Source organism: Arachis ipaensis, chromosome B7, assembly GCF_059453495.1.
Source record: "Arachis ipaensis isolate K30076 ecotype BB chromosome B7, ASM5945349v1, whole genome shotgun sequence".
Classification (NCBI taxonomy): Eukaryota; Viridiplantae; Streptophyta; class Magnoliopsida; order Fabales; family Fabaceae; genus Arachis; species Arachis ipaensis.
In genome coordinates, this window is record NC_142442.1 from 84,884,343 (window position 1) to 84,910,353 (window position 26,011).

The 26,011-nt window shown below is 40.8% G+C and overlaps 1 non-coding gene across 1 annotated transcript; it reads left to right on the forward strand.

Moving 5' to 3' along the window:
- The first annotated feature begins 12,495 nt into the window (after nucleotides 1–12,495).
- Nucleotides 12,496–12,603, forward strand: LOC148553216 (small nucleolar RNA R71). Its single transcript, XR_015893656.1, has one exon. It is a non-coding gene; the product is annotated as a small nucleolar RNA R71 (small nucleolar RNA).
- Nucleotides 12,604–26,011: the final 13,408 nt, after the last annotated feature.

Below are 26,011 nucleotides of genomic sequence, written 5' to 3' on the forward strand. Positions count from 1 at the left end.
AACATCCGATAAAGGTGAAAACGCGATTCACCTAAAAGACGATCTAAAGATAGCAACCACCTTCTACAAATCGGCAAAGATGAACACAGAATAATGTAAGAAGTTATCGAAAGTGATTTGGAAAAAGAACCTGACGAGGTCTTATTGATTGCTAAATAATAACTTAAAGACTGGCCGACGTTAAGAAGTCAGACCAAGTCAACCCAAGTTATAAGTAAACCCTGGAAAGAGGTATGGCGAACCCTATAAAGAGGATTACTTTAACTTAGAAGGGCCCGACATGACAAAGTCAGCCAAAAATGAAAAAGTTATAAAAGTAGTCCCTGAAAGAGACCTGACAAAGGTCCAAAAAAGAGGACTACAAAAATAACTTAGAAAGAGGACGACGCAAAGAAGTCGACCTCCTACAAACAAGTTATAAAAGTAATCCCTGAAAGAGATTTGACGAAGATCCAAGAAAGAGGATTACAAAAATAACTTAGAAGAGATCCACATAACGAAATCGGTCTCCTACAACAAATAAGTTATAAAAGTAATCCCTGAAAGAGATCTGACAAAGATCCAAGAAAGAGGATTACAAAAATAACTTAGAAGAGATCGACATAACGAAGTCGGTCTCCTACAATAAACAAGTTATAAAAGTAATCCCTGAAAGAGATCTGACAAAGATCCAAGAAAGAGGATTACAAAAATAATTTAGAAGAGATCAAATAGAGAAGTCGGTCTCCTACAACAAACAAGTTATAAAAAGTAATCCCTGAAAGAGATCTGACAAAGATCCAAGAAAGAGGATTACAAAATAACTGAGAAAAGATCGACATGCCGACGTCGGTCAACTACGAAACTACTTGGAAAAGGACAAAGAAGTCGGTCATACGACCGCCAAGTACAAAGCAATTCAAAGAGGCTGATCAACAAGGCTTCAACATTCTCGAAACATATAAAGAAGCTAAGACAGGCACAAGCAAGCATGACATAAAATAACAAAGCTTCAGGATCAGACCCAAAAGCTCAGAAGCTACTCGTTGTGTTTTTCAAAATAATGAGTTGCTAAACAAGCAACCAGAAAGAGTGTCAGCAAAATAAACCAACCACGAAATAAAGAGTTTTAAAGCCCACAAGCTGGGCCAACTACACAAATATCCAAAATAAATCAGCTAAAGATTAGAAGACATTTTAGCAGCATCAGTCTGAGGAGAAGGAGGGCGAGTCTGGAGAGGAACAGCATCCACAGTACCATCATCCCGGTTTAAGATCTGGCAGTCAGGATCAGAAGCAGGAGGGCCGACCTTGGCAGGAGGAACAGCAGGAGCTGACACCTTGGCAGAAGACACAGGGAGGGGATCGACATCATCATCATCCTTGTCATTAGGGACAATGTTACCATCCCTAACAACATTATCCAGGCTGAAGAGAGTAAGGTCGGCCTCGGGAGCAATAATCTGAACTTGCTCTTTCATGTTCTCATAGGCAGCAGTTACGCTGCCAACAAGATGACCCTGGAGCTCGGAGTAATCAGCTCGGGCGTTCTCCAACTTCGCCTTCAGACGTATTCCCTCCCGATAGGATGTAACATAGCTGTCTTTATGCATCAGTGCCGTGTCCTCGGCCAGCTTCACAGAAGCCGCCAGAGAAAGTGAACTCGCCTTTTCGTTCTCCAGATCCTTCTCCAACTTGGCTACCTTTACTTCAAGCTCCTCCTTCAGGCCCTTCATCCGATCAAACTCCTATTTAGCCTCCTCCATAAAGGCTTTGGTGGGTGGAGAGGAAGATTTTGAGCAGTCCGGTATAGGGCAGCCCCCATATACGCCATTCTAACACTACTTCGAGTTATAAAATCCAGATGGCGAAGGAGCGACACATCGTCCATAGGAAGGGCACCGTAGGGACCGATTTGTTGATCCACAAATTCAATTGCATTAAAGTCAGGAGCATCAAGGTTGAAAGGCTCAGCTATTTTTTGTTTCCTGTTGGGAGGAGCACCAGAACTAGAGGCAGAAGTCGGTGGTGGGTCAGCCAGACGAACCCGAGGAGTAGGGATCACCTTCCTCGGTCCAAGAGAACTCGGCACAGGTGGCTTTACTTGCACTTGGGAAGACCCCTCCCCGGCCGTCTTGGCCGAGATGTTCTGAGCAGCAGTCGCCTTATTTGCCCTTTTGAAGGTCTTCATGGAATCATTATTTTTTGACATCTCTACAAATACAAAATCAGCCACAAGTAAAGGGTTACAATCACAAGATGAGGAAGCCAAACTAAGAAACAAGTATAGAAACAAGTCAGGCAAATACCCAAAACAGCCCAGACCAGGGATGGGTCATTCAAAAACCTTTTTGTATCAAGATGGGGTGGTGCTCCCCATAAATCCTAAAGAACAACAACAAAGGCACGCTCAACATCGTCAAGCATATCCCAGGAATAGCGAGACACTCTCACATCCTTCTGCCACTCTAGAGGGAAAGAAGGCTCATCATTTTCATCAAGAAAAAAGGGGCGGGCCCCCTCGACAACACGAACTTTAAAGAAGTAATTCTTGAAATCCTTAAAGGACTTATCATACATAGCAAACACTTTATGGCCCTGGGCAGACCTGAAAGAAACCCAGGAAGCTTTCTTTTTCGAAGAGCCACCAGGCTTGGCGGAAACAAACAGATAAAGGAAGAGAGCCTGAGAAGGTGTTACACCTAACTCTTGGTAAAGTAGCTGAAAAATTTTGATAAAACCCCAGAAATTCGGGTGAAGCTGGGATGGGGCAATATTACACGACCACAACAGGTCAGTCTCAAAAGTAGTAAAAGGAAAAATAATGTCCAGTTGATTGAAGAAATATTCGTAGGCATAGAAGAAGGGACGCTCCCCCTCGATGGAGGTCGGAAAACAAACCCTCTCATCAGAATCAAGAGCAACAAGCTCATAATCCCTCTCCCAGGCACTGTTACCACAAATCTTATGACGCTTCCTCAGCTCTATGCAAAATTCAGCATCCACAACAGAAACACACATCAAGACAAGGGGTCCAGCCAATCGAACATCCCCTCGGGAACTCTGGAAGATATCTCTACAATGTTATTGCAAGAAGACATGAGGCCAACTAATCCTACAATAAGAAAAAGAGATGGGATTACTAAAAATATCTCGGACGAGGGATAAAACAACTCGATCAAAACGATACAGGCGAACAAACAGAAAATGGAAACCCCAAGACTCAAACCAAAGTCTCGGGGCATCCTTTGGAGGCAGTAACAAAGCAAGGTTTTCAGGAAAAATCTATAGCTCGCACCCCAGCACCTCTCAAGCAAGAAAAGAAGACTGCAAACAGATGGCATTTTTCAACAAAGCAAAATAAAAAAAGTCATCAAAATACTTTTGCCTCACGGTCTACCAGCAAAAAAGCATACATCCCCAAACATCAAGGCACGCCAAGTAGAAACGATCAAAGGTGCAACCGTTTTCAGAATCAGACAAAAAGCAATCTTCAAACAAAGCGAGGAAAAGATGCAGATTTTTTGGGTATTGGTATCAGGCAGAAACAACAGAACATGCAAAAGCCCTAAAAAGCATCAAGCAACAGGAAAGGCAAAAAGGATTATGCAGAAGATAAAGAAACTCCTAAAACACACATTTCAACAACAATTAGGCGCGACAAAAACAGAAAAAGATCCAAATTTTCTCTAAAGTAAAATCAAACTTCATCACAAAGCCAAAGCAACGAAAGAAAAAGAAAATACGGATGGAACTCACCTGGAGAAGGAAGAAGCTTCAAAGGAAGAAAGGAGACATAAAAATGAAAGCTGCCCAGAAAATCGCCAAGCGACGCCGCAACGCAAGAAAAGCAGAAATGTGGGCAAAAAACAGAGAGCGAGAGAAGAAATTGCGAAGAAGTTACAAAAAGAGCGAAGAAGAGAAACCGTTTCTGGGCTTTCGAAAATCAAAATAAAGAGCCAACGGAAAACGGGGCAATTAATACTAATTAATGAAAGTATTAAACCCTCACACGTTTCCAAAGCGCTGATATTCAAGCGCGCGCTTTTAGAAGAAAACGTTCTACATTCAAAAGCTGCTACAAAAGAATTAACGAAATGCTTGAGTTCGGCTTCATTAGAGAAGGACCGAAGTCAAGGACTCGCCCCCAAAACAAAGAAGATCGAGCTCAAGCAGGGGCACTGTTCATACCCTGGGTCAAGCTGTCCAAACCGAGATGTTCAGTAGCAAAGCGACCGACCTCTTTAGGTCAAGCAGACTGACTTCTTCACGAAGAACTCGGCCAAATCGACAGGAAAGCCCAAAGAAGGGTCCAACTCAAGGAATACGACCCAGATCTAGAGGCAGCCCATGCCTATAGAGATAAGGGTGGTTCCATGGAAGATAAGCTGGCCTCACACAAAGATAAGATAAGATAAGATAACTAACTTATCTTATCTAAAAAGGTCACTCCTCATCATTATAAATACACTAGAGCACCCAGGTATAACTCATACTCTGATTCTACTAAAAACCTGTTTAATACCCATGCTAACTTAAGCATCGGAGTCTCTTGCAGGTACCCCCACCCTCCGGTGACGAAGGATCAGCAGTGCAGCCAGTCCAACAAGTCGGACACAACAGCTCCGGCCGCCACCAACCGGCCAGACACATCATCTCCGACCAGTACAGAAGATCTCATTCGAGATCGACCTACAGTTTCAAGTAACCCTTGGAACACTCACCTAGAGAGGGATTGAAGCAAACTCGGACAAATTCCAAGCTATACTAAACATGAAAAGCCCGACCTTTGTCAAGGAGGTATAAAAACTGAATGGAAGACTAGCAGCCCTGTCTAGATTCCTAGCTGGATCGGCCTTAACATCTCTCCCTTTCTATGCAGCTCTAAGGAAAGGAAAGAGGTTCAAATGGACCCCAAAATGTGAACAAGCCTTCCAGGACTTCAAAACATTCCTAAGGCAACCACCTATCCTGACCCGACCTCGACAAGGAGAGGAACTGATACTATACCTCGTCGTTGGAAGGTGGGTGATAGCATCAGTGCTAGTCAGAGAAGACAACAACGGACAACAACCCATCTACTTCATTAGTAAGGCTTTACAAGGGGCTGAACTAAACTACCAAAAGATAGAAAGGTTCGCCTACGCCATCATACTTACTTCCCGACGGCTTCGACCATACTTTCAAGCCCACACCATCAAAATACGGACCAACCAACGCATGAAAGGCATTCTATAGAAAACCAACCTGGTTGGAAGAATCCTACAATGGGCAGTTGAGCTGTTCGAATTTGACCTCAAGTACGAAGCACGGACTTCCATTAAGTCGCAGTACCTGGCCGACTTCATCACAGAGTACACCGACACCCCAGGAACCCTCATTGAGTGGAACCTCTACATTGACAGCTCATCAAACAATGTCGGAAGTAGAGCCGGCGTTATCCTGGAGGGTGACCAAGGAACCTAACTCGAACTCTCCTTAAGGTTTTAGTTCCCCGCCTTAAATAACCAAGCCGAGTATGAAGCCCTACTGGCCGGTTTGAAGCTGGCTAGAGAAGTCGGAGCCCAAAAGCCTACCATCTTCAACAATCACAAGTAGTCACCTCACAAATAGAAGGAAGCTACCAGGAAAAAGGTCCCACCATGAAAAAATACCTAGACAAAACCAGAGAATAGCTCGGAAAATTCATGGGATATGAGATCCGATATATACCTCGGGAACAAAATGCCCGAGCTGACACACTTTCAAAACTAGCCAGCACCAAACCTGGGGGCAACAATAGAAGCCTCATCCAAGAAACCCTACAAAACCCATCAACCTCAGAGGAAGAGAAGGTCCTGAACATATCAGACCAGGACCAAGGGTGGATGACCCCCATAATCAACTACCTCAAGTCTGAAACACTCCCCACAGATGAAAAGTAGGCAAAGAGGCTCATGCGAGAGGCACAATATTACACCATAGTGCACGACGTCCTATACAAGAGAGGGATCTCAACACCCCTCCTAAAATGTGTCCCGACTTCCTCCACGAAGGAGGTCCTGGAAGAAGTCCACAGCGGCATGTGTGGCAATCACCTCGAAGCACGAGCTCTATCCAAAAAGGTACTACGAGCCAGCTTTTTCTGGCTGACCTTACAGAAGTAAGTGACCGAATTCGTCAAAATATGCCCTCCATGCCAGAAGCACGCCAACTTCTATATCGCCCCACACGAAGAGCTCATCTGCGTCACTTCACCCTGGCCGTTCGCAAAGTGGGGACTCGACCTCCTCGGACCATTCTCCCTGGGATCAGGGCAAGTCAAGCTCCTCATTATAGGAATAGACTACTTCACAAAGTGGATTGAGGCAGAGCCATTGGCCGCCTCCACCACTCAAAGAAGTCGGAAGATCCTGTATAGAAGCATTGTCACAAGGTTTGGAGTTCCCCATTCCATCACCACTGACGATGGGACACAGTTCACTGACATGCGCTTCAAAAACCTGGTCGCCGACCTAAAAATTAAAGCACCAGTTCACCTCAGTAGAACACCCACAAGCCAACGGATAGGCAGAAGCCACAAACAAATTCATATTGGCTGGATTAAAGCGTCGATTACAAGACGTGAAAGGAGCCTGGGCTGAAGAGCTCCCTTAGGTCCTATGGGCATACCGGACAACCCCACATTCCACCACAGGCGAATCGCCCTTCCGACTTGCCTGTAGGATGGAAGCAATGATCCCTATAGAAATAGACGAAAGATCCCCTAGGGTGATCTTCTACAACAGGGACACCAACTCCCAGGTACAAAAAGAAGAACTCGACCTGCTTCCAGAAGTCCAAGAAAGAGCTCGGATCAGAGAGGTACAACCGAAAGGTAATCCAATGAAGCTTCGTGACCAACGACCTCATCCTAATTCGAAATGACATTGAAGCAGGTCGGTCGGGAGAAGGAAAACTAGAGTCCAACTAGAAAGGAACATAACGAGTTACAGACATACTTGGAAAAAAGGTTACTATAAGGTGGCCAGCCTCCAAGGGCGAGAGCTCCCGAGGTCTTGGCACGCCTGTAACCTAAGAAGGTACTACAACTAGAAAACTAGTAGCCTAGGGTTTACAGAAATCAGTAATTAATGCAGAAATCTTCTTCTGGGCCTACTTGGTGTGTGCTTGGCCTGAGCATTGAAGCTTCCATGTGTAGAGACTTTTCATGGAGTTAAACGCCAGCTTTTGTGCCAGTTTGGGCGTTTAACTCCAGCTTTTATGCCAGTTTTGGAGTTAAACGCAAGAATTCTTGAGCTGACTTGGAACGCCGGTTTGGGCCATCAAATCTCGAGCAAAGTATAAACTATTATATATTTCTGGAAAGCCCAGGATGTCTAATTTTCAACGCAATTGAGAGCACGCCAATTGGGTTTCTGTAGCTCCAGAAAATCCACTTTGAGTGCAGGGAGGTCAGAATCCAACAGCATCTGCGGTCCTTTTTCAGCCTCTAAATCAGATTTTGGCTCAGGTCCCTCAATTTCAGCCAGAAAATACCTAAAATCACAGAAAAACACACACACCCATAGTAAAGTCCAGAAATATGATTTTTAAATAAAAACTAATAAAAATATAATAAAAATTAATTAAAATATACTAAAAATATACTAAAAATAATGCCAAAAAGCGTATAAATTAACCGCTTATCACAAACACACAACTTAAATTGTTGCTTGTCTCCAAGCAACTAAAAATCAAATAGGATAAAAAGAAGAGAATATACAATGAATTCCAAAAACATCTATGAAGATCAGTATTAATTAGATGAACGGGGCTTTTAGCTTTTTGCTTCTGAACAATTTTGGCGTCTCACTTTATTCCTTGAAGTTCAGAATGATTAGCATCTATAGGAACTCAGAATCCCGATAGTGTTATTGATTCTCCTAGTTAAGTATGTTGATTCTTGAACACAGCTACTTTATGAGTCTTGGCCGTGGCCCTAAGCACTTTATTTTCCAGTATTACCACCGGATACATAAATGCCACAGACACATAACTGGGTGAACCTTTTTAGATTGTGACTCAGCTTTGCTAGAGTCCCCAATTAGATTGTGACTCAGCTTTACTAGAGTCCAGCTTTGTTCTTAAGCATACTCTTCTTTTTGCTTTGGACCTCGACTTTAACCGCTCAGTCTCAAGTTTTCACTTGACACCTTCATGCCACAAGCACATGGTTAGGGACAGCTTGGTTTAGCCGCTTAGGCCAGGATTTTATTCCTGTGGGCCTTCCTATCCACTGATGCTCAAAGCATTGGATCCTTTTTATCACCCTTGCCTTTTGGTTTAAAGGGGTATTGGCTTTTTCTGCTTGCTTTTCTTTTTCTTTCTTTCTTTCTTTTTTTTTTCTGCAAGCTTTTCACTGCTTTTTCTTGCTTCAAGAATCAATTTTATGATTTTTCAGATCATCAGATAACATTTCTCTTTTTCCATCATTCTTTCAAGAGCCAACAATTTTAACATTCTTTAAACAACAAATTCAAAAAATATGCACTGTTCAAGCATTCATTCAGAAAAACAATAGTATTGCCACCACATCAAAATAATTAAACTGTTTTAAAATTCGAAATTCATGCACTTCTTTTTCTTTTTCAATTAAAAACATTTTTCATTGAAGAAAGGTGATGGATTCATTTTCATAGCTTTAAGGCATAGACACTTAGACACTAATGATCATGACATAAACATGAATAAACATAAAGCATAAAAATTCGAAAAACAGAAAATAAAGAACAAGGAAATTAAAGAACGGGTCCACCTTAGTGATGGCGGCTTGTTCTTCCTCTTGAAGATCTTATGGAGTGCTTGAGCTCCTCAATGTCTCTTCCTTGCCTTTGTTGCTCCTCTCTCATGGTTCTTTGGTCTTCTCTAATTTCATGGAGGAGGATGGAATGCTCTTGGTGCTCCACCCTTAGTTGTCCCATGTTGGAACTTAATTCTCCTAGGGAGGTGTTGATTTGCTCCCAATAGTTTTGTGGAGGAAAATGCATCCCTTGAGGTATCTCAGGGATTTCATGATGAGGAATTTCCTCATGCTCTTGTGCATGAGTGGGATCTCTTGTTTGCTCCATCCTTTTCTTAGTAATGGGCTTGTCCACATCAATGAGGATGTCTTCCTCTATGTCAATTCCAACTGAATTACAGAGGTGACAAATGAGATGAGGAAAGGCTAACCTTGCCACAGTGGAGGACTTGTCCGCCACTTTGTAGAGTTCTTGTGATATAACTTCATGAACTTCTACTTCCTCTCTAATCATGATGCTATGAATCATGATAGCCCGGTCTATAGTAACTTCAGACCAGTTGCTAGTGGGAATGATTGAGCGTTGGATGAACTCCAACCATCCCCTAGCCACGGGCTTGAGGTCATGCCTTCTTAGTTGAACCGGCTTCCCTCTTGAATCTCTCTTCTATTGAGCGCCCTCTTCACAGATGTCCATGAGGACTTGGTCCAACCTTTGATCAAAGTTGACCCTTCTAGTGTATGGGTGTGCATCTCCTTGCATCATGGGCAAGTTGAATGCCAACCTTACATTTTCCGGACTAAAGTCTAAGTATTTCCCTCGGACCATTGTAAGCCAATTCTTGGGGTCCGGGTTCACACTTTGATCATGGTTCTTGGTGATCCATGCATTGGCATAGAACTCTTGAACCATTAAGATTCTCACTTGTTGAATGGGGTTGGTGAGAACTTCCCAACCTCTTCTTCGGATCTCATGTCAGATCTCCGGATATTCGCCCTTTTTGAGCTTAAAAGGGACCTCGGGGATCCCCTTCTTCTTGGTCACAACTTCATAGAAGTGGTCTTGATGCACCCTTGAGAGGAATCTCTCCATCTCCCATGACTCGGAGGTGGAAGCTTTTGCCTTCCCTTTCCTCTTTCTAGAGGTTTCTCCGGCCTTTGGTGCCATAAATGGTTATGGAAAAACAAAAAGCTTTAGCTTTTACCACACCAAACTTAGAAGGTTGCTCGTTCTCGAGCAAAAGAAGAAAGAAGAGAGTAGAAGAAGAAGAAATAGAGGAGATGGAGGGGGGCTTTGTGTTTCGGCCAAAGGGGAAAAGTAGTGTTTAGGTTGTGTGAAAATGAAGGAGTGAAGATGGGTTTATATAGGAGTGGAGAGGGGGGTGTGGTTCGGCCATTATGGATGGGTTTGGGTGGGAAAGTGGTTTGAATTTGAATGGTGAGGTAGGTGGGGTTTTATGAAGGATGGATGTGAGTGGTGAAGAGAATTGTGGGATTGGATAGGTGAGGGGTTTTTGGGGAAGAGGTATTGAGATGATTGGTGAATGGATGAAGAAGAGAGAGAGAGGTGGGGTAGGTAGGGATCCTGTGGGGTCCACAGATCCTGAGGTGTCAAGGATTTCTCATCCCTGCACCATGTGGCGTGCAAAAATGCCTCTTGCTGCCAATCCTGGCGTTAAACGCCAGGCTGCTGCCCATTTCTGGCATTTAACGCCAGCTTCTTACCCATTCCTGGTGTTAAACGCCAGTCTGGTGCCCATTTCTGGCGTTAAACACCCAGAATGGTGCCAGACTGGGCGTTTAACACCCATTCTGCTACCCTTACTGGCGTTTAAACGCCAGTAAGTTTCTCCTCCAGGGTGTTCTATTTTTCATTCTGTTTTTCCTTCTATTTTTACTTTTTCAATTGTTTTTGTAACTTCACATGATCATCAACCTACAGAAAACATAAAATAACAAAAGAAAATAGAAATTTAACATAGATAAGTAAAAATTGGGTTGCCTCCCAACAAGCGCTTCTTTAATGTCAATAGCTTGACAGTGGCTCTCATGGAGCCTCACAGATGTTCAGAGCAATGTTGGAACCTCCCAACACCAAACTTAGAGTTTGAATGTGGGGGTTCAACACCAAACTTAAAGTTTGGTTGTGGCCTCCCAACACCAAACTTAGAAGTTGACTGTGGGGGCTCTGTTTGACTCTGTATTGAGAGAAGCTCTTTATGCTTTCTCTTCATGGTGATAGAGGAATATCCTTGAGCTTTAAACACAAGGGAGTCTTCATTCACTTGAATGATCAATTTTCCTCTGTCAACATCAATCACAGCTTTTGCTGTGGCTAGGAAGGGTCTGCCAAGGATGATGGATTCATCCATACACTTCCCAGTCTCTAGGATTATGAAATCAGCAGGGATGTAATGGTCTTCAACCTTTACCAAGACATCCTCTACAAGTCCATAAGCTTGTTTCTTTGAATTGTCTGCCATCTCCAGTGAGATTCTTGCAGCTTGTACCTCAATGATCCCTAGCTTCTCCATTACAGAGAGAGGCATAAGGTTTATACTTGACCCCAGGTCACACAGAGCCTTCTCAAAGGTCATGGTGCCTATGGTACAAGGGATTGAGAACTTTCCAGGATCTTGTCTCTTCAGAGGTAATCTCTGCCTAGTCAAGTCATCCAGTTCTTTGATGAGCAATGGAGGTTCATCCTCCCAAGTCTCATTACCAAACAACTTGGCATTTAGCTTCATGATTGCTCCAAGGTACTTAGCAACTTACTCTTCAGTAACATCTTCATCCTCTTCAGAGGAGGAATACTCATCAGAGCTCATGAATGGCAAAAATAAATTCACTGGAATCTCTATGGTCTCAGTGTGAGCCTCAGATTCCCATGGTTCCTCTTTAGGGAACTCCATGGAGGTTAGTGGACGTCCATTGAGGTCTTCCTCAGTGGAGATTACTGCCTCTTCCTCGTCTCCAGGTTCGGCCTTGTGGGTTGTGGTTATGGCCTTGCACTCTCTTTTTGGATTCTCTTCTGTGTTGCATGGGAGAGTACTAGGAGGGAGTTCAGTAATTTTCTTACTCAGTTGACCCACTTGTGCCTCCAAATTTCTAATGGAGGACCTTGTTTCAGTCATGAAACTTTGAGTGGTTTTGATTAGATCAGAGACAATGGTTGCTAAGTCAGAGTGGCTTTGCTTAGAATTCTCTATCTGTTGCTGAGAAGATGATGGAAAAGGCTTGCCATTGCTAAACCTGTTTCTTCCACCATTATTATTATTGAAACCTTGTTGAGGTCTCTGTTGATCCTTCCATGAGAGATTTGGATGATTTCTCCATGAAGGATTATAGGTGTTTCTATAGGGTTCTCCCATGTAATTCACCTCTTCCATTGCTGGGTTCTCAGGATCATAAGCTTCTTCTTCAGAGGAATCTTCCTTAGTACTGCCTGTTGCTGCTTGCATTCCAGATAGACTCTGAGAAATCATATTGACTTGTTGAGTCAATATTTTGTTCTGAGCTAGTATGGCATTCAGAGTGTCAATTTCAAGAACTCCTTTCTTCGGATTTGTCCCATTATTCACAGGATTCCTTTCAGAGGTGTACATGAATTGGTTATTTGCAACCATTTCAATGAGTTCCTGAGCTTCTGCAGGCGTCTTCTTCAAATGAAGAGATCCTCCAATAGAGCTATCCAATGACATCTTGGATAGTTCAGACAGACCATCATAGAAAATACCTATGATGCTCTATTCAGAAAGCATGTCAGAAGGACATCTTCTGATCAATTGCTTGTATCTTTCCTATGCTTCATAGAGGAATTCTCCTTCCTTCTGTCTGAAGGTTTGGACTTCCACTCTTAGCTTGCTCAATTTTTGAGGTGGAAAGAACTTTGCCAAGAAGGCATTGACTAGCTTTTCCCAAGAGTTCAGGCTTTCTTTAGGTTGTGAATCCAACCATGTCCTAGCTCTTTCTCTTACAGCAAAAGGAAAGAGCATAAGTCTGTAGACTTCAGGGTCAACCCCATTGGTCTTGACAGTATCACAGATTTGCAAGAATTCAGCTAAGTACTGATGAGGATCTTCCAATGGAAGTCCATGAAACTTGTAATTCTTTTGCATTAGAGAAACTAATTGAGGCTTAAGCTCAAAGTTGTTTGCTCCAATGGCAGGGATTGAGATGCTTCTCCCATAGAAGTCGGGAGTAGGTGCAGTAAAGTCACCAAGCACCTTCCTTGTATTGTTGGCATTGTTGTTTTCGGCTGCCATGGTTTCTTCTTCCTTGAAGAGCTCTGTTAGGCCCTCTAAAGAGAATTATGCTTTGGCTTCTCTTAGCTTTCTCTTTAAGGTCCTTTCAGGTTCAAGATCAGCTTGAACAAGTATGCCTTTATCTTTGCTTCTGCTCATATGAAAGAGAAGAGAACAAGAAAGTAGGGAATCCTCTATGTCACAGTATAGAAATTCCTTGAGGTGTCAGAGGAAAAGAAGAAAAGAAAGAGGAGGTAGATGGAAGAGAATTCGAACATATAAAGAAGGAAGGAGTTCGAATTGTACCTTGAGGAGAAGTGTTAGTCCTTTGAATAGAAGGATGTGAGAAGAGGGGAAGAATTTTTGAAAATAAATTAAAAATATTTTGAAATAATTAAAAGAAATTTTGAAAATTTGATTGATGATTTTCGAAAACTAAAATTGGGAAAGAAATTAAGTGATTTTGAAAAAAGATTGAAACTAGAAATTAAAAAGATATGATTGAAAATTAATTTAAAAAAAAAAGATGTGATTGAAAAAATATGATTGAAAAGATATGATTGAAAATCAAACTAAAAAGAGAAAGTTTTAAAATTAAAGTTGATTACTTGAATAACAAGAAATTAGAAGATATGATTCTAGAATTAAAACTTTTGATCCTTTCTTAATAGGCAAGTAACAACTTGAAAATTTTGAAGTAAATCTTTAATTATAGCAAGGATTTTCGAAAATAATAATAAAATAAAAAATGGAAAGAAATTGATTTTGAAGAGATATGATTGAAAAGATATGATTTGAAAAAAATTTGATTTTGAAAAATTATGAAGATTTGAAAAAAATTTGAATTAAAAACAAAATCTTCCCTCTTGTGTCCTTCTGGCATTAAACGCCCAGAATGGCATCCATTCTGGTGTTTAACACCCAAAATGCTACCTTTTTGGGCGTTAAACGCCCAACCAGGGCGTTTAAACGCCAGTTTTCCTTCTTCACTGGGCGTTTTGAACGCCCATCTTTTTCTGTTTGATTCCTCTGCTGAATGTTCTGAATCTTCAATTCTCTGTATTATTGACTTGAAAAGACACAATTTTGAAAATATTTTTGAATTTTTAATGATGAGAAATAACAAAAAATGCAACTAAGATCAAATGAACAATGCATGCAAGACACCAAACTTAAAAAATTTTCATATAGGAGACACTAACAAATTGAGAATGCATATGAAAAACAACTAAAACACACAAAACAAGAGAATTTAAAGATCAGAGCAATGAAATCATCAAGAACAACTTGAAGATGAAGAACAATATGTATAAATTCGAAAAATGCAAGAAGAAGAAAGTCATGCAATTGACACCAAACTTAAAAATTGATACTAGACTCAAACAAGAAAGATAAAATATTTTTTATTTTTATGGTTTTATAATTTTTTTTTTGTGATTTTTCGAAAATTGAGTGGAGAAGAAAATAAAGGGATTCAAAATTTTTAATAAGAATTCCAGGAATCATTGCAATGCTAGTCTAAGACTCCGGTCCAGGAATTAGACATGGCTTACTAGCCAGCCAAGCTTTCAAAGAAAGCTCCGGTCCAAAACACTAGACATGGCCAATGGCCAGCCAAGCTTTAGCAGATCATTGCTAACAACAGCAAAATTAATGGAAATCAACAAGCTTTTGTGATGATAAGTTGAAACCTCGGTCCAATAAGATTAGACATGGCTTCACAGCCAGCCAGACTTCAACAGATCATCATGAAACTCTAGAATTCATTCTTAAAAACTCTGAAGAACAAAATAGAAATTTTTTTTTGTATTTTTAAAAAAAAATTTCGAAAATAAAAAGTAAAATTACCTAATCTAAGCAACAAGATGAACCGTCAGTTGTCCAAACTCGAACAATCCCCGGCAACGGCGCCAAAAACTTGGTGCACGAAATTGTGATCATCAACAATGGCGCCAAAGACTTGGAGCTCTCAAACGTGAATCACACTTTGTCACAATTCCGCACAACTAACCAGCAAGTGCACTGGGTCGTCCAAGTAATACCTTACGTGAGTAAGGGTCGATCCCACGGAGACTGTCGGCTTGAAGCAAGCTATGGTCACCTTGTAAATCTCAGTCAGGCTAATTCAGATGATGATGGAGGATTGATAATTAAAAGATAAACATAAAATAGAATAAAGATAGAGATACTTATGTAATTCATTGGTAGGAATTTCAGATAAGCGTACGAAGATGCTTTGTTCCTCTTGAACCTCTGCTTTCCTATTGCCCTCTTCCAATCATTCATACTCTTTTCCATGGCAAGCTTTATGTTAGGCATCACCGTTGTCAATGGCTACTTCCCATCCTCTCAGTGAAAACGTTCCAAATGCGCTGTCATCGCACGGCTAATCATCTGTCGGTTCTCGATCATGTCGGAATAGGATCCATTGATCCTTTTGCGTCTGTCACACGCCCCACAATCGTGAGTTTGAAGCTCGTCACAGTCATCCCTTCCCAGATCTTACTCAGAATACCACAGACAAGGTTTAGACGTTCCGGATCTCAGGAATGGCCACCAATAATTCTAGCTTAAACCACGAAGGTTCCAATCTTAGATTAGAAACCCAAGAGATATGCATTCAAGCCATTGCTAGTAGAACAGATGTGGTTGTCAGGCACATGTTCATAGGTGAGAATGATGATGAGTGTCACGGATCATCACATTCATCAAGTTGAAGAATGAATGAATATCTTGGAGAAGAAATAGACTTGAGTTGAATAGAAAAACAATAGTACTTTATATTAGGTCATGAAGAACAGCAGAGCTCCACACCTTAATCTATGGTGTGTAGAAACTCCACCGTTGAAAATACATAAGAACAAGGTCTAGGCATGGCCGTGAGGCCAGCCTCCCAAACATGAAAAGGTCTAGTATGAGTCAAAGATTTCCAAAGATTCTAAAGTATGAAAATACAATAGCAAAAGGTCCTATTTATAGAAAACTAGTAGCCTAGGGTTTACAGAAATCAGTAATTAATGCAGAAATCTTCTTCTGGGCCTACTTGGTGTGTGCTTGGGCTGAGCATTGAAGCTTCCATGTGTAGAGACTTTTCTTGGAGTTAAACACCAGCTTTTGTGCCAGTTTGGGCGTTTAACTCCAACTTTTATGCCAGTTTTGGAGTTAAACGCCAGAATTCTTGAGCTGACTTGGAACGCCGGTTTGGGCCATCAAATCTCGGGCAAAATATGGATTATTATATATTGCTGGAAAGCCCGAGATGTCTACTTTCCAACGCAATTAAGAGCGCACCAATTGGGCTTCTGTAGCTCCAGAAAATCCACTTTGAATGCAGGGAGGTCAGAATCCAACAGCATCTGCAGTCCTTTTTCAGCCTCTGAATCATATTTTTGCTCAGGTCCCTCAATTTCAGCCAGAAAATACCTGAAATTACAGAAAAACACACAAACTCATAGTAAAGTCCAGAAATATGATTTTTAAATAAAAACTAATAAAAACATAATAAAAACTAATTAAAATATACTAAAAACATACTAAAAATAATGTCAAAAAGCGTATAAATTATCCGCTCATCAAGTATCCGGAGATCCAACTTGAAATCCAAAGAAGAGGTTGGGAAGTTCTCACCAACCCCATTCAACAAGTTGGGATCCTAATGGTTCAAGAGTTCTAAGCAAACGCATGGATCACTAGGAACCATGATCAAAGTGTGAACTCGAATCCAAAGCATTGGCTTACCATGGTTCGGGGGAAATACTTAGATTTCAGTCCGAAAAATGTAAGGCTGGCGTTCAACTTGCCAATGATGGAAGAGAACGCACGCCCCTACACAAGAAGGGTCAACCTTGATCAAAGGTTGGACCAAGTCCTCATAGACATATGTGAGGAAGGAGCTCAATGGAAAATTGACTCAAGAGGCAAGCCGGTTCAATTAAGAAGGCACGACCTCAAACCAGTGGCTAGGGGATGGCTAGAGTTCATTCAATGCTCAATCATTCCTACTAGTAACCGGTCTGAAGTTACTATAGACCGGGCCATCATTATCCATAGTATCATGATTGGAGAAGAGGTGGAAGTTCATGAGATTATACCTCAAGAACTCTACAAGGTGGCTAACAAGTCCTTCACTTGGGCAAGGTTAGCCTTTCCTCACCTCATTTGCCACCTCTGCAATTCGGCTGGAATTGACATAGAGGGAGACATCCTCATTGAAGAGGACAAGCCCATCACTAAGAAAAGGATGGAGCAAATAAGAGACCATGGACCTCAACATGAGCATGAGGAAATTCCTCACCATGAAATCCCTGAGATGTCTCAGGGGATGCACTTTCCTCCACAGAATTATTGGGAACAAATCAACACTTCCCTAGGAGAGTTAAGTTCCAACATGGGACAACTAAGGGTGGAGCATCAAGAGCACTCCATCATCCTCCATGAAATTAGAGAAGATCAAAGAGCTATGAGGGAGGAGCAAGAAAGACAAGGAAGAGACATAGAGGATCTCAAGAGCACCATTGGTTCTTCAATAAGAGAAAGACACCACCCTCACTAAGGTGGACTCATTCCTTAATCTCCTTGTTTATTTATTTTCTTGTTTTTCGATTTCTGAGCTTTATGTTTATTTATATTTGTGTCTTATTACATGATCATTAGTGTCTAAGTGTCTATGCCTTAATGTTATGAATATGAATCCATCACCTCTCTTGAATGAAAAATGTTTTAATTACAAAAGAACAAGAAGTACATGGTTTCAAATTCATCCTTGAAACTAGTTTAATTATTTTGATGTGGTGACAATACTTTTTGTTTTCTGAATGAATGCTTGAATAGTGCATATGTCTTTTGAAGTTGATGTTTATGAATGTTAAATATGTTGGCTCTTGAAGATTAAGGAAAAAGGAGACATGTTATTTGATAATCTGAAAAATCATAAAAATGATTCTTGAAGCAAGAAAAAGAAGTGAATACAAAAGCTTGTGAAAAAAAAAGAAAAAGAAAAATAGCAAAAAAAAAGAAAAGAAAAAGCAAGCAGAAAAAGCCAAAAGCTCTTAAAACCAAAAGGCAAGAGCAAAAAGCCAATAGCCCTTAAAACCAAAAGGCAAGGGTAATAAAAAGGATCCAAGGCTTTGAGCAACAGTGGATAGGAGGGCCTAAAGGAATAAAATCCTGGCCTAAGCGGCTAAACCAAGCTGTCCCTAACCATGTGCTTGTGGCGTGAAGGTGTCAAGTGAAAACTTGAGACTGAGCTGTTAAAGTCGAGGTCCAAAGCAAAAACAGAGTGTGCTTAAGAACCCTGGACACCTCTAATTGGGGACTTTAGCAAGGCTGAGTCACAATCTGAAAAGGTTCACCCAGTCATGTGTCTGTGGCATTTATGTATCCAGTGGTAATACTGGAAAACAAAGTGCTTAGGGCCACGGCCAAGACTCATAAAGTAGCTGTGTTCAAGAATCAACATACTGAACTAGGAGAATCAATAACACTATCTGAATTCTAAGTTCCTATAGATGCCAATCATTCTGAACTTCAATGGATAAAGTGAGATGCCAAAACTATTCAAAAGGCAAAAAGCTACAAGTCCCGCTCATCTGATTGGAGCTAAGTTTCATTGATATTTTAGAATTTATAGTATATTCTCTTCTTTTTATCCTATTTGATTTTCAGTTGCTTGGGGACAAGCAACAATTTAAGTTTGGTGTTGTGATGAGCGGATAATTTATACGCTTTTTGGCATTGTTTTTACATAATTTTTAGTATGATTTAGTTAGTTTTTAGTATATTTTTATTAGTTTTTATATAAAATTCACATTTCTGGACTTTACTATGAGTTTGTGTGTTTTTCTGTGATTTCAGATATTTTCTGGCTGAAATTGAAGGACCTGAGCAAAAATCAAATTCAGAGGTTGAAGAAGGACTGTAGATGCTGTTGGATTCTGACCTCCGTGCACTCAAAGTGGATTTTCTGGAGCTACGGAACTCCAAATGGCGCGCTCTCAATTGCGTTGGAAAGTGGACATCCAGGGCTTTCCAGCAATATATAATAGTCCATAGTTTGCCCGAGTTTATATGACGTAAACTGGCGTTCAACGCCAGTTCTATACTGCATTCTGGAGTTAAACGCCAGAAACAGGTTGCAAAGTGGAGTTAAACGCCATAAACAGGCTACAAACTGGCGTTCAACTCCAAGAGAAGCCTCTACACATGTAAAGCTCAATTCTCAGACCAAGCACACACCAAGTGGGCCCCAGAAGTGGATTTCTGCATCATTTACTCATTTCTGTAAACCCTAGTAACTAGTTTAGTATAAATAGGACTTTTTACTATTATATTTATATCTTTGGAACATCTTTAGTTTCATCTTTAGATCACGTTTGGGGGCTGGCCATTCGGCCATGCCTGGACCTTATCACTTATGTATTTTCAACGGTAGAGTTTCTACACTCCATAGATTAAGGTGTGGAGCTCTGCTGTTCCTCATGAATTTATACAAAGTACTACTATTTTTCTATTCAATTCAAGGTTATTCCTTCTCTAAGATATCCATTCGCACCCAAGAACATGATGAATGTGATGATTATGTGACGCTCATCATCATTCTCACCCATGAACGCGTGCCTGACAAACACTTCCGTTCCACATGCAAACAAGCTAGAATGAGTATCTCTTAGATATCTAATAAAGAGGACCGAGTCCGAGATATTAGAATCTTCGTGGTATAAGTTAGAACCCATGGACGGCCATTCTTGAGATCCGGAAAGTCTAAACCTTGTCTGTGGTATTCCGAGTAGGATCTGGGAAGGGATGGCTGTGACGAGCTTCAAACTCGCGAGTGCTGGGCATAGTGACAGACGCAAAAGGATAGTAAATCCTATTCCAGTATGATCGAGAACCGACAGATGATTAGCCATGCAGTGACAGCGCATTGGACCATTTTCACAGAGAGGATGGGATGGAGCCATTGACAACGGTGATGCCCAACATAAAGCTTGCCATGGAAAGGAGTAGGAATGATTGGATGAAGACAGTAGGAAAGCAGAGGTTCAGGAGGAATGAAAGCATCTCTATACGCTTATCTAAAATTCTCACCAAAGAATTACATAAGTACCTCTATCTTTATTTTACGTTTTATTTATCTTTTTATTATCAATTCACCATAACCATTTGAATCCGCCTGACTGAGATTTACAAGGTGACCATAGCTTTCTTCAGGCCGACAATCTCCGTGGGATCGACCCTTACTCACGTAAGGTTTATTACTTGGACGACCTAGTGCACTTGCTGGTTAGTTGTGCGAAGTTGTGATAAATAGTTGAGATTACAATTGTGCGTACCAAGTTGTTGGCGCCATTGATGATCACAATTTCATGCACCACCCCCCTTCATTCCTTGGGTTTAATAGCTTCAGAATTGAGTTGGATCTGGGCCTGGGAAGCCCAGAAATCGCTCCCAGAAGATTCACTTTAATTGGGTCACGTGCAAGTATCGACGCGTACGCATGGGTCACGCGTACGCGTTGCTTGACATTTTGCTATCCACGTGTATGCGTTAGTCATGCGTACACGTCGCCATGCGACCTCACATTCCACGCGTGCATGTCGATCTCAGCATCCCCAAATCTTTGATTTTCCAGGAGTTCTCCACTTGCATGCTTTTCCTCTTCATCCATTTGATCCATTCCTAGCCTTTTCAATCTAAATTCACTAACACACATGTCAAGGCATCTAGTGGAATCAAAGGTGAATTAAATTTAGCTAATTAAGGTCTAAAAGGCATGTTTTCACACTTAGGCAGAAATTAGGAGACAATCATGAAACCATGCCATTTCATTGAATAAATGTAAGAAAAGGTGATAAAATCTCCTAAATTAAGCACAAGATAAACCCTAAAAATGGGGTTTAGACCCTAAAATGGGGTTTATCAAAACCCCATTTTTAGGGTTTATCTTGTGCTTAATTTAGGGGATTTTATCACCTTTTACCCACATTTATTCAATAAAATGGCATGGTTTTGTAGATTCTCTTTTATTTGTGCTTAAGTGTGAAAACATACTTTTTAGACCTCTAGTTAGTTAAATTTAATTCACCTTTGATTCCACTAAATGCCTTGATATGTTTGTTAGTAAATTCAGATTGGAAAGGCTAGAAATGGGTCAAGGGGGTGAAGAGGAAAAGCATGCAAGTGGAGAACTCATGAAAAATCAAGAATTTGGGTTGCACTCATCGACGTGCACGCACAGCAGACACATAAGCGTGGAAAGTGAAGTCGCATGGTGACACGTACTCGTGACATCACGCGTACGCGTGGATAGCAAAACGCCAAGTGACGCGTATGTGTGACCCATGCATACGCTTTGGTTCTCGCACGTGACCCACTTGAAGTGAATCCGCTGGGGGCAATTTCTGGGCTTCCCAAGCCCAGATCCAACTCAACTCTGAGGCTATTATAGGCAGAATTCAAAGAGGGATCGAACACATTAGCACATAGTTTAGTTTAGATGATGCTTTAGTTAGTTTCTAGAGAGAGAAGCTCTCTCCTCTCTCTAGATTAGGGTTTTTAGTTTAGATCTAGATCTACGTCTTCCCTTTTATTATTCTCTTGTAGTTGTCCTTTTTCATCTTTGATTGTTCTCTTGTAGTTGTAGCATTCTACTTCTCTTGTATTTCTCTTACTTTGTTAGTTGTGGTTTATGAATTCTTTTGTAGATCTCCTTTTCCTTTCAATGCAATTCATGATTTCTTTGTTGATTCATGATTACTTTGATATTCTATTGTTGTAGTTGTAGATCCTTTTAATTCTTGTAATAAATGTGTTGTTTGTTTGTATTGCCCACTAGGTGTTTGTTGAAATGTTTATTTTAGTTATGAGGTAGATTTTTCTCCTTTTGGCTTGAGTTGAGTAATTAGTGACTCTTGAGTTTTCAAACTCATTTGTTGATTCATAATTGGAAATTGCTAATTGATTTGCATGTCACTAAAGCTAGTCTTTCATTATGATTTGGCTAGTACTTGTGGATCCAAATTGATTATTTTCACTTGACTTGCCTTCATAGTTAGAGGTTAACTAAGTGGAGCAATGAACAATTGTTGTCAGAAGTGATGATGATAATGAGGATAGGATTTCTAGTTCTCATACCTTGCCAAGAGCTTTATTAGTTGATACTTCATTTCTTTTGCAATTTACATTTCTTGTCTCTTAATTCAAAAACCCCAAAACATACTTCCCAACCAATAATAAGAACACTACCCTGAAATTCCTTGAGAGACGACCCGAGGTTTAAATACTTCGGTTTATTATTATTGGGGTTTGTACTTGTGACAACCAAATTTTTGATTGAGGAGTTGTTTGTTGGTTTAGAACTATACTTTCAACGAGAATTCAATTGAGAAATTCTTTACAGACATACAATTTTTGTTCATTAGACAAGAAAAGTTTAAGTTTGGTGTTGTGATGACTGCACATCATGTTATGTTTTTCTATGCTTTTTCATATAAAAAATTAGTTATAATGCCCAATTATTGAGTATTTGTTGTGCTTAAGTTGTATATTGCTTTGATCTTATGATTTGATGAATTTTGTAGAAAATTGTGGAAAAAGAAGCAAAAAGCACAAACAAGCTCAAAAGAAGAAAAGAGGAAATTTTGGGCGTGCCAAAGAGGGCGTGGCACGCCTGGATCACTATCTGCAAGGGGCGTGGCACGCCACTCATGGACGTGGCACACCAGATCTAAATTTCAGAGAAGGGAGGAAGTTGAATCACTATGGGCGTTCCACTTGGTGCTCTGGGCGTGGCACGCCAAGCTTGTGAAGCTAACTCTCATTAATGGGCGTGCCACTTGGTGCTCTGGGCGTCGCACGCCAAGCTTGTGAAGCTAACTCTCATTAATGGGCGTGCCACTTGGTGCTCTGGGCGTCGCACACCAAGCATGTGAAGTTAAGATCTCAAAGAGGATATGCCACTTGGTGTTTTGGACATGGCACGCCAGGCCAACAATTCAGCAAAGAAGATTGAACAGTTCTACATGGGCATGGCATGCCAGTCTTGGGCGTGGTATGCCGGGGTATATGCCAGCCTGACCTCCTCCCATTCAAATGAACATATCTTGAGCTACTCAACTCCAAAAGAGGTGATTTTAGTGCCATTAGAAATTATACATCCAAATATTTCCAACCATATATAACACGTTATAGTGGACATTGGAATTGAGGAAGATATTGACCCCGAAACCACAAGGAGCACAGCACGTCCCTGCAGAGATACCAGCCTGACCTCTTCATCTTCAAAGGAACATAACCTGCGTTGTAGAAATTCAAATGATACTTTGTTTGTGGCGTTGTAAAGCTGACATCCAGAGCTTTCCAATGATATATAACACTCTATAGTGGACATTAAATATAAAGGTGAAAAAGACCATTCTTTTAGTGTCACAAGCTGGGTGTGTCTATGGGCGTGCCAGTGTGCGTGGCACGCTAAACATGGGCGTGGCACGCCAGTTTTACTTCCACAAGGGCCCTGGCATACCAACAATGAGCGTGGCATGCCAGTTTCACAACATAAGGGGCGTGGCATGCCAAGAAGGGGCATGGCACGCAAAGAATGGGCGTGGCACGGCGGGCCACACGCCAGCCTGACCTCTTCACCTTCAAATAAGCATAACTTGAGCTACAGAGGTCCAAATGTGGTGATTCTAGCGACATTAGAAAGCTGACATTCAGGGCTTTCTAGAATTATATAATAATCTATAGTTGACATTCGTTTGTGGGCTAAAAAGTATCTATTTGTTTAGCGTTGTAAGATGGGTCTCACTCCTGGGAGCAATTTCTATTGGGCGTGGCACTTGAAACCACATGCCAACTTCTCCTTGCAGCCCCCAACCTTCAACCTAGCCCACTCCAACTCTCATTCAAGCCACAATTTTCAATCAATCAAGGCCACAAGAAGCTTCTAGAATAGTTCATTTTCATTTCATTGTAATTTCTTTCAATTTCATTTGAGTTTGTAATTTAGGATAGCTATAAATAGGACCACCACACCCACATTAAGGGGGAATTCTGGTAAAAATTAGGGGAGTGGGTTTTTGGACCCCTCCCTTCCACCCACACTTCTCTCCTCTTCCACTTTCTTACTTGTAAACATTTTAGTTATGAATCACTAACTCTTTCCATTGGGAAAGAGAGCTCTATTGATATTTGATGGATTAAATTGTCTTTATTCTTCTTCTTCTCTTCATCTCTCTTTGATTTACTAGAAGGAATTTCGTTCTTCATGTTAGCATTCAATTATCTTTGAAAAGAGATTGAATGTATTTGGGTTTTATGTGAACCTTGGAAGAGGAATCATAAAACCATGCTTGAAAATCCTTCTCACACTTGAGTAGATTTGGGTATGGATGGGATATTGTGACATTTAATCTATCCATTATTTGGGTCTATGAGGATGTGTGGTATAATCAAGGAACAAGTTTCGTCTCCTCTCATGAGCAACTAGACCAAGGAATTAGCTATCGATGAAGATTGGGAAGATTGAGTTACCAAGAAATTGGGACTCAATCACTCATGATTGCCAAGAGGTCAATGAGTTGCATGATTGAAGATGAGATGAAATCAATTAATCCTTAGAATGCAATATCTCTTGATCCCAATGTTTATTTTATCTTTCGTTCTTATATTTACTTTATGGTCATTTATTTTCTAGCACTTTACTTTCTTGTAATTTACATTTATGCCATTTACTTTCTTGCACTTTAATGTTTTCCTTTACTTTCATGTCATTTAGATTTCTAGTTGATTATCTCTCCTTAATGTTTGTCTAACTAGAATAATCAATCAACTATTGTTTGCTTAATCCGTTAAATCTCGTGGGATTGACCTCACTCTTTGTGAGTTATTACTTGACGACAATTCGGTATACTTGTCGAATGAATTTTTGTAATGATACATCAATTTCAGTTATCGGTGGACCACTCTTGAGGAAATTAGTAAGGGTCATAGACCTATAGTATCGACCTACATTGCTTGTACCAGCACTCGAGCTTCTATCTCGACGTCCTTGCATCGGTTCGGTCCTAGGATTTTCCCTCTAGGTACCTCGCTTGGATCCGCGAGACAACATTTGGTCCCTGTTCATACCAAACAATTGATATTAAGGTGATCAATCTCAATACCTCAAGTTTAGTGCTTTAGAGTCCCAAGTGCATGCTCACGAACAAGAATGCTACACATATCAGTCGGATATCCTAGGTAGCACATAGTCACACACAGAGTATGCACAGAAGCATAGTCAGTCTGTCCCTTAGGCTCTATAGGAATGAGCTGCTCTGATACCATAATGTAACACCCTACCACACTTAATCTTATGCTTAAGTCATAAGACTGAGATAGTAAGGTACTACGACCTCTAAAAGTAAAAATATATATATAGTAATAGTGAAAGAGATATTTAACTAAGAGCCTTGAAAAATGGGTAAAATAAAATCGCAAAATAAAAGCGCAACGCTCAGGAAATGAGATAACTTGCGTGCTAAGAAATCTAAAGATAATAAGTATAAATAGACAAAAAATGAGAATATAGAGTCAAGGATACAAAATAACTAACTCCTAACTCAGCCTTCAAAGCCAAGGCTGGCAAAAGAATATTTACATACATATATACATCTCCTAAAAACCCAGATACATAGGTAAAACCCTAGCTCTCCATTAACCTCTAAGAGGAACAAAATAAACAAGTTTCTTGGAGAGAAAGCTAAGTACATATATACATAGGCTACAGAACAAAAGAACCCAGAAACCGCTCCGCTTCAGGAATCCAGACACCTAGCGGGGTGCCTCTCGACCTACATCTGAAAACAACAACACAGTATGGGGTAAGAACCGGAGGTTCTCAGCATGGTAAAGGTGCCATGCACATAATACATAAGGTCCTGGGAATGCCAGAGGCAATCCTAGAACATCGACACTCAGATTATGAAACATAAGATATTAAACAAAAACCATAAGAGGTGGCCTTCTAAGGGTTCTGAAACTCAACTAA